General features: G+C 36.9%; 1 protein-coding gene across 1 annotated transcript in view; it reads left to right on the forward strand.

Annotated features, from left to right (window-relative positions):
• Positions 1 to 1298, forward strand: part of LOC126202953 (ras-related protein Rab-35) — a 90901-nt gene extending 89603 nt beyond the window's left edge. Inside the window, exon 6 of the mRNA XM_049937070.1 lies at positions 608 to 1298. The gene's annotated coding sequence lies outside the window, so the exon portion shown is untranslated. The remainder of the gene's footprint in view (positions 1 to 607) is intronic.
• The last annotated feature ends 13555 nt before the right edge of the window (positions 1299 to 14853 follow it).

Below are 14853 nucleotides of genomic sequence, written 5' to 3' on the forward strand. Positions count from 1 at the left end.
TCCTGAATCATTGATTTTGCAGGAATATTACTTTCAGGAAACTTTTCATGAAAGGTGTCACAAACAACTTTAATGGTTTCAGACCGCACATACTCTTCAACAATGAATAGACGTTCTTCAATGGAGTAAGGCATGACAATGATGTACACGGTTTATATCGACTACTTTCCGTATGAACTACTCAAACAATATTGCTGTTGAAAGGTGGAAAAGAAACCAAAAAGCTAGTAATGCTACTCACGCGCATGCGCATTCTGGTTCAGACCGGTTTTATGTGTGCCACTCTATAGTTATTTGGTAGTGGATTTCTGGGTTTTTAGCCTTCAATATGGGAATCAGTCATTTCATGTGATTCAAGATCGGGTAGTACATTTATTTCAGCATAACAAGTTTTATTATAGCAAGTCTTGATCAACTTGGACTGTGAATGCTTTTCTTGCATCACCCCAAGAACATTGGTTGGCCATGCTTTTTCCCCCCCTGCCTGCTTGCCAGAGCGGGGGGGATGTGAAAAAAGAATCTCCAAACTAAAATACTTGCAAACCGTTCTTCTTCAAATAGCCATCTTTAAAACTATTTAAGTGAATAAATGTTTTTTCCATTTCAGGTGTACATTTTTCCCTGGTGTGGAGCAGAAAACTTCAAGAATGTTTCAAGGAGTGCCGCAGAGTGTGCAGAACAGCATTGAACAGATTGCTCTGTCAGCACTGCTTTCTTTTCCTTAAATTTGATGTTTGGTGTACATATTACATAAAAATCGTATCAAATCAAGTTTTTCCAACCGACGAAAATGTCCTTGAGGAATTCAGCTGCAGCTAAGGATGGAAGTGTGTGGTGTTTGGTCATTTTGATTCGCTACGTTGGGTCAACAGTCGTAGGTCCTTTTCACCCACAAATATTTATAGAATGTCTGACAGGATAAGCATTGAGTGACAGGAGTGAAAAATAAGCAGAAAAGACACATTGTTTAGAGAATACTCTTTAGAGTGAAACTGCGTGCATGTATGGATGGTGTGCATGTTGTACATTTGCTTCGAGTGTCTGATTATCGAAGTTCTGTAACAAAAGTATTTTCTAAATATAAGTGAGGAAATTCGTGTATGCATGTCTGCATTTATAGATGTTGCATAATGCCAAATATGAAATATGTTGTCATTCTTAATTTTCTGCATGTATTTGAAATCAAGAAATCATTGTATTATATTTCTAGTTATACACTTTGGTATTTTTACATACATTTCTATGTATTCAAATAATTTACTAATGTATAGGAAAAATAAAGAATATATTTTTATTTATTTTTCATGCAATAAATTTTGTATTGTATTAGTATTCTATAAATGTGAATGAATTGTTACAGATGTAAGGCATATATGCCTTGTTTTGTTGTGTAGATAAGTCAGAAGTTCTCAAAAGCATTACAGTATTGTGGATGTTGTAATTCATTGATGATGCATGAAACAAAATTAAATATTTTAAAACAAGTTGTCCTATTATTTCATGGAATTTGGATGCAGTTACAGGGTACCAATAATTGTCAACAACAGATACTTCATAGCATCATCAGCTTTGCTCTTTACCTCTTGCTGTCAATGAATACTATTTGAAGAGAGTGCATTTATAAATGAGTGTTAAATGTTTTTGAAACCCGTATCGTATTTCATATTTAATTACATTTTCTAAGTACATTCCAGTTGCAGGTTTTTAAATAATTTTCCAGGGTACGCAAATTCCAATGATATGGTGTTTTTGTCCCAGTATTTGTTTACCAGTTGCAGTTGTAGTACTTTCATTTTCACATCTGAAAGTACGTTGTTACAAATGTGTTGCAATAATTAACATATTTGTAAGCAGATTTGACATACACAGTAAAAAATAAAATGAGTACTACAGACTCTTTAATTAATAGCAATGTAGATAACAGATTAGTTGAGATGAAAAGATGTTTCACACTGTTGCTGAGAAGTATTTTTTTAACATAGCTGTTTTGCTTTTATGCATCTTCAATTTTTAGCAGATTTATAGCAACTTCCATGTAGTAATTTAATTATTTGTTTATTTGCAGAAGACCCTGTACCTCAGTATGTATCTTAAATGTTACCAGTATACTGAACTTTGTAGTTTTGCACTTGAAAGCCTCTTACAACCATGCATTATGTTGGTGAGGAGATAAGATCATCTTGCAGCAACAGTCATTGATGTGTTGGAGATACAAAATTAGGATATGAAATATAGAGCAAATTTTTTCGGGTCTGTTTTATACATCTGGGATATGAATTTAAACACTTTTTTTTTTCTAAGACCACTTGTAATATTAGAATTAAAAAAGAGTTCACTTTTTGACACAAAGTATATCATCACATCCCAGCATACTATACTTCAGTCGTGTCTTTTTACGTGTGAAGATGTGCTAATGAAACAAAGGCAAAATCATTGTTTCATTGACTTTATTTTAAAGATTTCTGCATTTATGAAAATAACTTTGAATAGTAGTTCTTTTTCATTTTTTCATACTTAACTGAGAAAAACATTTAAAACTGAGCATACAGGAGTAACTAAATGTTATTACAAACTTGACTTTCATAAATCGTTTTGGAATAATTTAAAGTAGAATTTCTTTGCTCTACGTACATGTATTGTAAGAAATAATGTAACCGATAATGTTTCAAATACAAGTGCATATCAGGTCGTCCAAATGTTTTAAAACAAATTTAATCTTGACAGTTTTTGTATTATTGTAATGTGTCAATCGTGTGTTGATCTGGCTGTAAAGACAAACAAATCCACAGTGTGAAATATATATATATATGTATATATAAATGTGCATATTATATTGTATTTTGATATTCATGTCCATTTTGCTTTCCTGCAGAGTAATGTGAGCTCACTGTGAAATGTTCTCACTACCTTGGGAAGCATTCCAATTACTATCGATGTTAAAGATTGCATCGAATAGTAATATCGGCACTTACAGAATTAAGCACATGTTTCTTTGTGGCTGATTAGGGAATGCTTAACCTAAATTCCTTTAAATGCAGGTTGCTGCAGCTGATCTTCCTATATGTATATGTTGCAATAATAATCTGCGGAATTATGAGGCATCATCGTTTATTCGCGAAAAATACAAAACATTTTCAAAGTCCAATTGTTCCATCATCAGCCACATGCATTCAGCTGCCATTCCAACTTCCCTCCAAAACCCATCTCCTCCAAAGAACAAACAATTGACAAAACATTAACATCTTTGGAAATGGAAGATTAATGATGATGTAACCACTAAAATTAATATTGATAATTCTGTCACACTAGAAAATGCATAATAAGATTTGATTAACAATTGGCATAAATCTGAAAGTAGACATTAAGATCTGCTCATAGTAATGGGAAGGTGGTTCCATTTCAATACCCCCTGAAGAGCTTTTACTACTGTCAGTTAGTGGAAAACTCTTCTACAACCAGCAGGTGGAGTGCATGTGAAATCTGGAAAAGTAAGCAAAATTCCAGCACCAGTGGTAGACGAACAAGTCAATAAGTTTCAAACCCTACATAAGAAACTTTCAAAATGCAGATTGAATTGTGTGCAGCACATTGTCAAACATAAATCAAAAAAACAACATTAAAATGGTGTTAAGCAGCTATTAATGTAGAAATACAAAAAGTGTAAGCACAAAATCATACAAAAGTTTTAAATGGTGTGATGCACCAATCAAATTAATAAATGAAGTATATGAGAGTCATGTTGTGTGAAACACAATTAACAACATAAATTATGAAACTATATTAAATGGTGTTAAGCACCTGAACAAAAGAAACCAAAATGCAAAAGTTACATGAAACTAGTAAAGTGGCATGAAAAAGTTCATTCTACAGTTCTATAAGGAAACTGTCATAACACAATGCCATAAAGTTTTCCATACATTGGTGTGAGGCAATGAAACATATTTTATCAAACAAGTTAAACAGTGAAAATTTATTAGAATTAATGTAACAGAAGTTAATAAGTATAAACGACATTGTAAATTACTTACAGAAGTTTTCTCTTTACGTAAATTCACTTTTGCCAGAGGCCAGATCTCTTGCAGAGAGGTGTCTGCTCTCAAATTTGGTGCTTTATATTAGCTGGTCTCGGATATATTACTGACTTTTCAGTTCCTGAAACTAGTTTTATCCATCTGCTGCTGTCCCCCTGGATCGAGTAGCAATAATATTCACAAAACCAAGACATAAGTAAGATCATCACTTCATAATATCATCAAATAATTGTAGTATATGCCAAAATATGCATGGAACATGTAACAATCAACAATTCATCTTCACTATAAAGCAGTGTGTTCAAGCAAGCATAGAATCATGAAGATGTTGAAAATCATCGTCAGAGTCAAAATTCCTGATAGGTTTGTCAAATATCATAAGCTGATGTATAAATGTGAAACACTTTCTCCGTCAATCTACATTCTCAGTCTAATTTGTCTCAGTACTGAAAATAAGTTTTCAAATGCATCACTCACAGATTTTCAAAAGACAAAATTCACCACTTTCAAATATATACAAACAACAACAAAATAATCAAATGTGTCAATCTGTATACGAGTGATGTGGTACTGAGGTGTAACTTTATGATGCATATGGTTTAAGCTGCACTATGTTTCTCAATTCAAACACTTTCCTGGATCTAGGATAGACGAGTCTGTACGCATTGGGATGTGGCATTTCACTAATTTCAAAAGGACCTATATAAATATCAAAAAACTTTATCTCCTTATTTATAGCTTTTGATTTCTCATAACTTTTTGTTAACACCAGGTCACCAACTTTGTACTGAATCACCTTAACATTTTTGTCATGCTTTAACTACTTGCTGTGATACATCTCCATATTTCTCCTCACAATGTCTTCTCTCTCAGCAGGAGACAACTCAGAACACTTGGGAAACTTAACTAGTTCATACAATAAATTAGTTGGTTTTTTATTGTAATGTATCTCGTAAGGAGTAAATCCAGTTGTTGTGTGTTGCAGATGGTTGAGAATATCCTCAAATTGTGTTACATATGAGTACCAATTTGAATGATCTTTGGAACAGTAAGTCCTACAAAGCCGACCAATCTCACGCATGTATCTTTCAGTAGGATTGCAAGATGGTGAGTAAATAGAAATGCAAATATATTTGATGTTGTGATCTGTCATAAACTGTTTCCATACATGTGAGATGAACTGGCTTCCATTGTCAGACAATACAGCTTTAGGTTTGCCAGCATTGGTGAAATAATCATTTTCAAAACATTGTATAATTTTCATATCGGTAGCCTTTTTCAGTGGATACTACTTAACTAATTTACTAAACAAATCAATCATGACAAAGATGTAACAGTATCCTTCTTTGGAACGAGGTAATTGTCCAAAGAAGTCAACCCCAACAGATTTACCTTTGGGTATAATGCTATTTAAAACACCATTATGGCACTGGTTTGTTACCTTTACTCTCTGGCATCTATCACAAGAAGCTAGCCAACACTTTACTCTCCTGGCTATATTATTGAAATAAACATATTCTTGTAGCTTTTGAGTGCACTTCATACTACCACAGTGGCCAAAACTCTCATGTATAAACTTAATTGGTAATTCTGTGTGTTGTTTGGGCCAACATAGCTTCCAGTTATCAGAGTCTGGTCTGTCTCTCCTGAGCAAAATGCCCATGTGCACCTGGGGATACTGTCCAACTTTATCCTCACCTTTCTTACTGAGTAAGCTTTTCACTAATTTCAAGTCCTCGTCTTGGTTTTGGTGTCTCCGTAATTGTTCACAAATTTTTCTACTTTCTCTCTCACACTTTACTCCCTTAATAAACATAATTCTAAAGTTCTTGTCCTCCTGAATCTCAACATTCTCCTGATCATTACCAACTGGCAACCTAGATAAGGCATCAGCAACACAATTTTGCTCACCTTTGATATGGGCAATAGTGTAATCAAATTGCTGAAGAAATAATGCCCAGCGAGTGATCTGGTTATGGTACAGCTTACATTCCTGTAAATAGCTGAGAGCTCTGTGATCAGAGAATACGACTAATTTCTGTCCAGTGAGATAGTTCCTAAATTTCTTGAAACCCTACACAATTGCTAGCAACTCTTTCTCAGTGACCGTGTAATTCCTCTCGTGCTTAAGTAAACTTCTGCTTGCAAGACTTACTGCACATTGTTCCATCTGACCATCAATCTCCTTCTGCTGAAAAATATAGGCACCAAGTTTATAATCACAACTATTTTTCATAAGGCAAAATGGTAAGGGAAGATCAGGCCTAAATAGAATCTGATTATTGCAAAGCTGTGTTTTGATCTCATCAAAAACTGTTTGACATTCTGTAGACCATTCCCATAATGTGTTCTTTTCCACTAAATGAAGTAAGCATGGTTCATTCAGGACTTGTGATCTTATGTATTTACAGTAGAAGTTACATAATCCATAGAAGGATCTTAATTCCTTTTTATTTCTAGGTCTGGGAAAATCGGCAATAGCTTTAATTTTATCTGCATTGGACAGAATTCCTTCCTCACTGATGATGTGACCCAAGAAGTTCAAAGATTTAACCCCAAATCTACATTTAGCCAATTTGAGGGTCATACCTCCTTTTCTGACTTTCATTGCTATCTCCTTAATTGTCTTGATATGCTTGTTCAATGAATTACTCGTAATGAGGATGTCATCAACATAAATAACCAGCTTCGATAGTATATCACTACCTAACACTAAATCAAAGGCTCTTATAAATTCTGCAACTGACACGTTGAGACCAAAAGGAACTACACAGTACTGGTAACTTTTTCCAGAGCATAAAAAGGCGGTGTATTTTCTGGAACTAGGATCGAGAGTGAACTGATGGAAGCCTGATGTCTGATCCAAACAAGTAAAATACCTGGCACCATGGAATTTATTTAATAATTCTTCCATTGACTCTGGGTGATCTGTCTCCCTTTCCAAATATTTGTTTAGATGTCTGGAATCAGGTACAAGCCTGACTCCACTGTCTCTTTTGGATATGACAACTAGAGGATTGTTGCACTGGCTTGTGCTTCTTTCAATAGTTCCCCACTCTTGTAACTTTTAAGGTTTCCTCTGCACAATTTGTTTCTTACATATAGCTACTGAGTATGGTCTTATGAAGAACGGCTGATGCTGCTTCAGCCGAAGCTTACAAGAATAATTCTTAACTACCTGGCTTTTCACTGAAAATATCTTCAAACTCTCTCAACACACTTTCAAGTTCAGATTTTTCATATTCAGTAAGCCTATCAGCCTCATTGACCTTATCACTAACCAAATGATCAAAGTCTTTAACAGTAACATCAACACCTGTAAGATCATAATCTAAAACTCCTTTCTTTACTTCTATCTCATAGCCACACACTCTGTTAGTTGTAGTATCACCAGTTCTTAGATGTAGCTAAGCATGACCAGAAATTTGAACTTCACTCTCACAACGGTCAATTCCGTACCAGACCTTTGAATTAACCCAGTCAAAATATGTATTATTCTTTAGGATCCAATCCATTCCCAGGAGTAATACCTCGTTGAGATCACTGACAATCAGAAAACCTTGCTCAAACACAGTCTTTCCTATATGGAGGGTAATTAATGCTTGTTTATTAATTACTTTGCTGTACTTACCAGTTGGACCTTAATGTTAACTCCGGAGATGGGAAATTCAGTGTAGTCAGGACTATTCTGTACACTGTCTCTAAATTTCTCAGATATGATTGAAATTGCACTGCTGGTGTCAATTAGACATAAACCTGTCCAGTTACCAACCGATATCTCTATGTATGGGCTACCCACAAAATTATACTGTTCTCTAACCTTATCTTTTCTCAATAAACCACTCTCAACCTCCTTAAAGTCTAAGTCACATAACTGGTTCACACCATTGTTGGACATTTGTACAGGATGAATGGGTATATCTGTGTTAAGAACATCTTCGCTTTATTGATTTGATTCATAATTAAAGAGAGGATTGGTGTGAACATTTAACTGACTATTCACATCAAGTTGAGGATCATTCATATTATCTGTTGCAACCTCCCTAAAGTTTCTAAAGTGTTCCTTAATTCTACTGTCAATTTCAGTATGTTGACTACTTATGTCCTGGTTTGCTACAATGTCACTTACATCAATGGGGTTAGTTGACTTACCTGCATTGAATGACTGGTACAGTTGTTATTGAATATTTCTAAGTATACCATTCTGTCCAGCTCACTCAAATCTATTGTTTCAATCACTGCATTTTCAACAGAATCGTTTGTGTTGTCACCCCTTACTTGAGTGTCACCCACTTCCAACAAAATAGTCAGGACAAGCCCTCCTACCTTCATGACCATAAGTTTCAGAATTTGTATGTTTAGAACACACAAGATTAGCAATCCCGTAGAAATCACAGTCTTTGGCATCACTACAGGCAGAACAATCAGAAAATAAATTTGTTAAGACACCCTCCTCCAATTCATATTCAGGTACAATACTTTTCTTTCCACCATACATTTCCTTTAGGTGCATGTTCCAAAACTTACTTTCAACAACAGTTAAATTTACTGGGTACTCATACTGACAATTATCTGATACCTCTGCAGGTGTATTCAGAGTTGCCTGGTCATAAAATGTACTGGTTTCCTCTACTTGATAGGCCTCAAGTGAAGGAATTATTGGTTTTCCTGGTTGTGGGAGTTGTGGTTATTGTTTCTATTACCATTCCAATTATTGTGGTGGTTCCTTCTGTGTCTGTTGTGAAAGTTCTGCTGGTTATGATTAGCAGAACCACCATTCTGGTTACCGTTTGTGTCATGTGAATTTTTGTATCTGTCTTCCTCATCTAAAGCTTTTCCTAATTTATCAACATGCCTTAAGAAATTGTCAATTGAGTCATCGGGACCGCATACTAGACCCCATTGAGATCTTCCGGGTAAACGTCTCCTTAAAGCATCTATAAGTATTAAATCATCTAGTGGTTTGTCGAGATGAGCAAGCTTACGCAACTGTCTTTCACTGAATTTCCTCATTTATACATTACCAGGCCTATAATGGCTATCATTTAAAAATGCTCTTTTAATGCTGGCCTGTTTGTTCACCGACCAGAATTTGTTTAAGAATAACTACTCAGACTCTTTAAACGTAATTTCATCTTTAATATGCTGATTGGTCCAAGACAAGGCTTCGCCATCAAGAAACCGTTTTGCTAATTTTATCTTAGCTGAGTCAGACATGCCAGCAGGAAAGCTATCCCTACATTGACAAATAAGATCAACTGGGTGCATCTTAAAATCCCCGGGAAAATGCTTAAGCAATAAGTTTAAGGATGGTACAAAGCTACTGTTAACTTGGTGCACCATAGCCGATTCTACATTTTTCAAACAGATTCAAAAGTTTGAATATTGTCTGAAACAACATTTATTTTATAGTTAACATTTGAAAAATGTTGCTGCATTTGATTATCATTCTGTTTTAGTTTCTCTTCAATAAAGGCGCTTTGCAGGGGCAACAGTCTGGATGATTGACTGATCTGGCCTTGTAACATTAACCAAAACGGCCTTGCTGTGCTGGTACTGCAAATGGCTGAAAGCAAGGGGAAACTACAGCCGTAATTTTTCCCGAGGACATGCAGCTTGACTGTATGATTAAATGATGATGGCGTCCTCTTGGGTAAAATATTCCGGAGGTAAAATAGTCCCCCATTCGGATCTCCGGGCGGGGACTACTCAAGAGGACGTCGTTATCAGGAGAAAGAAAACTGGCATTCTACGGATCGGAGCGTGGAATGTCAGATCCCTTAATCGGGCAGGTAGGTTAGAAAATTTAAAAAGGGAAATGGATAGGTTAAAGTTAGATATAGTGGGAATTAGTGAAGTTCGGTGGCAGGAGGAACAAGACTTTTGGTCAGGTGATTACAGGGTTATAAATACAAAATCAAATAGGGGTAATGCAGGAGTAGGTTTAATAATGAATAAAAAAAATAGGAGTGCGGGTTAGCTACTACAAACAGCATAGTGAACGCATTATTGTGGCCAAGATAGACACAAAGCCCATGCCTACTACAGTAGTACAAGTTTATATGCCAACTAGCTCTGCAGATGATGAAGAAATTGATGAAATGTATGACGAGATAAAAGAAATTATTCAGGTAGTGAAGGGAGACGAAAATTTAATAGTCATGGGTGACTGGAATTCGTCAGTAGGAAAAGGGAGAGAAGGAAACATAGTAGGTGAATATGGATTGGGGGGAAGAAATGAAAGAGGAAGCAGCCTTGTAGAAGTTTGCACAGAGCATAACTTAATCATAGCTAACACTTGGTTCAAGAATCATAAAAGAAGGTTGTATACCTGGAAGAATCCTGGAGATACTAATGGGTATCAGATAGATTATATAATGGTAAGAGAGAGATTTAGGAACCAGTTTTTAAATTGTAAGACATTTCCAGGGGCAGATGTGGATTCTGACCACAGTATATTGGTTATGAACTGCAGATTGAAACTGAAGAAACTGCGAAAAGGTGGGAATTTAAGGAGATGGGACCTGGATAAACTGAAAGAACCAGAGGTTGTAGAGAGTTTCAGGGAGAGCATAAGGGAACAATTGACAGGAATGGGGGAAAGAAATACAGTAGAAGAAGAATGGGTAGCTCTGAGGGATGAAGTAGTGAAGGCAGCAGACGATCAAGTAGGCAAAAAGACGAGGGCTAATAGAAATCCTTGGGTAACAGAAGAAATATTGAATTTAATTAATGAAAGGAGAAAATATAAAAATGCAGTAAATGAAGCAGGCAAAAGGGAATACAAACGTCTCAAAAATGAGATGGACAGAAAGTGCAAAATGGCTAAGCAGGGATGGCTAGAGGACAAATGTAAGGATGTAGAGGCTTGTCTCACTAGGGGTAAGATAGATATTGCCTACAGGAAAATTAAAGAGACCTTTGGAGAGAAGAGAACCACTTGTATGAATATCAAGAGCTCAGATGGCAACCCAGTTCTAAGCAAAGAAGGGAAGGCAGAAAGGTGGAAGGAGTATATAGAGGGTTTATACAAGGGCGATGTACTTGAGGACAATATTATCGAAATGGAAGAGGATGTAGATGAAGATGAAATGGGAGATAAGATACTGCGTGAAGAGTTTGACAGAGCACTGAAAGACCTGAGCCGAATCAAGGCCCTGGGAGTAGACAACATTCCATTAGAACTACTGATGGCCTTGGGAGAGCCAGTCATGACAAAACTCTACCATCTGGTGAGCAAGATGTATGAGACAGGCGAAATACCCACAGACTTCAAGAAGAATATAATACTTCCAATACCAAAGAAAGCAGGTGTTGACAGATGTGAAAATTACCGAACTATCAGTTTAATGAGTCACAGCTGCAAAATACTGACGCGAATTCTTTACAAACGAATGGAAAAACTGGTAGAAGCGGACCTCGGGGAAGATCAGTTTGGATTCCGTAGAAATGTGAGGCAATACTAACCTTACGACTTATCTTAGAAGAAAGATTAAGAAAAGGCAAACCTGCGTTTCTAGCATTTGTAGACTTAGAGAAAGCTTTTGACAACATTAACTGGAATACTCTCTTTCAAATTCTGAAGGTGGCAGGGGTAAAATACAGGGAGCGAAAGGCTATTTACAATTTGTACAGAAACCAGATGGCAGTTATAAGAGTCGAGGGGCATGAAAGGGAAGCAGTGGTTGGGAAGGGAGTCAGACAGGGTTGATGCCTCTCCGCAATGTTGTTCAACCTGTATATTGAGCAAGCAGTAAAGGAAACAAAAGAAAAATTCGGAGTAGGTATTAAAATCCATGGAGAAGAAATAAAAACTTTGAGGTTCGCCGATGACATTGTAATTCTATCAGAGACAGCAAAGGACCTGGTAGAGCAGTTGAACGGAATGGACAGTACCTTGAAAGGAGGGTATAGGATGAACATCAACAAAAGCAAAACGAGGATAATGGAATGTAGTCAAATTAAGTCGGGTGATGCTGAGGGAATTCGATTAGGAAATGAGACACTTAAAGTAGTAAAGGAGTGTTGCTATTTGGGGAGCAAAATAACTGATGATGGTCGAAGTAGAGAGGATATAAAATGTAGACTGGCAATGGCAAGGAAAGCGTTTCTGAAGAAGAAAAATTTGTTAACATCGAGTATAGATTTAAGTGTCAGGAAGTTGTTTCTGAAAAATTTGTATGGAGTGTAGCTATGTATGGAAGTGAAACATGGACGATAAATAGTTTGGACAAGAAGAGAACAGAAGCTTTTGATATTTGGTGCTACAGAAGAATGCTGAAGATTAGATGGGTAGATCACATAACTAATGAGGAGGTATTGAATAGAATTGGGGAGAAGAGGAGTTTGTGGCACAACTTGACAAGAAGAAGGGATCGGTTGGTAGGACATGTTTTGAGGCATCAAGGGATCACAAATTTAGCATTGGAGGGCAGCGTGGAGGGTAAAAATCGTAGAGGGAGACCAAGAGATCAATACACTAAGCAGATTCAGAAGGATGTAGGCTGCAGTAGGTACTGGGAGATGAAGAGGCTTGCACAGGATAGAGTAGCATGGAGAGCTGCATCAAACCAGTCTCAGGACTGAAGACCACAACAACAACAAAAACAACAAAGGCGCTTTCTTGCTCAGTGTATTGATTCATGACCTTAAACTCTACTTTGCATCTATCGAGTTCTTTGCAAATGGTATCCTCGGTATTCTTAACATGGGATTCTACATTTTCCTGCTTGTCATTAACTATTTGAAAATCTAAGGCAGTATATTCGCTTAGCTGATCAATTTCTAACAGAGTGCCTGCTACACGTTCATTAGTGTCTGTAATATCTTGTTTAATTCTTCTAACAGATTCTTTCAGGTTATCAATAGTATGATTTAATCCTTCAAATTTGCTATCAATGTCCTCTTTCAGGTCTTTAATCTCCTTTTGTAAACTATGTTGCATGTCCTTATTTTGTTTTAACAGTTCTGCTAAGTTTGCTAGTAAACCAGATGCTTGCTCACTTGGTCCAAATCCCAAAAATGCCAGGTTTTCTGACGGTTGTTGCTGGTTTAGTGTCGACATGTGGATTTGTTGTGGTGGAGTAGATGTTTCTGCTGTAACGTCTATACTCTCGGATCTAGACATGGCGATTGCTATAGCAAGAGACAGTATACAGAGCAGCAAATCCTAACCTCAGACTTCATCACACACATTTCACACATTATTCTGCCTACACTATAGACACTCACAAACACTACGAAAGGAATTGAAGAGCAAGTTACTGCAAATTATTGTACTCACCTTTTGTGTGGCAGTCCAGCGATGATTGGTCACCCTTCACATATCATGTTCTTTTATCCGCAAATCCTTGCTCGAATTTTGTTCATGGCAACACTCACTATTAACTGCACACATGCGAACATATTATAGACCAGCTTTGTGCAATCCTAGCTCCTCCACCATACTGAAATGTTCCCGCTACCTTAGGAAGCATTCCAATTACTATCGATGTTAAAGATTGCATCGAATAGTAATATTGGCACTTACAGAATTAAGCACATGTTGCTGGTTAAGGAATGCTTAACCTAAATTCTTTTGAATGTAGGTTGCTGCAACTGGTCTTCCTATATGTGTATGTTGCAATAATATTCTGCAGAATTTTGAGTTATCGTCATTTATTCATGAAAAATACAAGACATTTTCAAAGTCCAATCATTCCATCAACACCAGCCATGTGCATTCAACTGCTGTTCCAACTTCACTCCAACCCATCTCCTCCAAAGAACAAACAATTGACAAAACCATAGAATGAAGGCTTTCACAGCAGGTGTTGTCATCATGTAACACTTCCGGGCTGAGAAGCTGTGGTCCATACATAAGACTGTCCTGTGACGTTTCGCCTTCTGACTGCAGAAGGCATCCTCCAAGGACAGTCGGTGAACTGCGACAAGAGCGTGAGTGAGCACCGTATATGTAAGACATCCAGAGGGCGCCGCTGTCAATCACGTGATGTCGGCTGTGCTATGATCTCTGATATTGCCAACTCTCTCAATTGAAATTAATCAGTTGTCATGCTGTTGCTGCAATGTTGACATCCATATCTTATCCAGCTTAATGCCTTCATTTTTTTATATAAAATTAATGCAGTGTTTGGCAATCTCAATGGCCTCTCAGTATATTTGCGCATAATAATGCGATGTCTTTGCTATGATGGTCGTCTCACTAAACTTTATTTCATGATCACCTTCCTGAAACACATGTTCCGCTACAGCCGATTTATCAGTATGTCTGAGGTGGCAGTTCCTTTTATGTTCACCCAGACGGGTGTTGACGCTTCTTTTTGTTGTGCCTATATAGACCTTTCCACAACTGCACGAAATTTTATAGATGCCTGGTGTAGCTAGAGGATCTTAAACATGCTTTTATTTTCGCGTTGGGTCTGAAGACATTTTCTACATCGTACTTGCTTAAAATTTTTGCAATTCGGTCAGTGACCTTAATGATGAATGGTAAGAACACTTTCCTCTTGGGTTGGTGTCAATCCTCATCCGTCCTGGTTCTCATTCTAGGGCGTAGTGCACAATCTACCTCTCTGTTGGGACACCCATTCTTCTTGAAGGTCGCTCTAAGGTGTTCAATCTCATCATCTAAGTGAACTCACTCACATATTTTGTGCGCCCTGTCTATTAACGTTTTAATCACCCCTCCTTTATGACTTGGGTAGTGGTTGGAATCTTTCTGCAGATAACGATCAGTGTGTGTGTCTTTTCTGAAAACCTTATGACCCAATGGTCCGTCCTCTCATTTGATTACGGTCACATCTAAGAAGTTCAGGTGACC

Source organism: Schistocerca nitens, chromosome 9 (genome assembly GCF_023898315.1).
Source record: "Schistocerca nitens isolate TAMUIC-IGC-003100 chromosome 9, iqSchNite1.1, whole genome shotgun sequence".
Lineage (NCBI taxonomy): Eukaryota > Metazoa > Arthropoda > Insecta > Orthoptera > Acrididae > Schistocerca > Schistocerca nitens.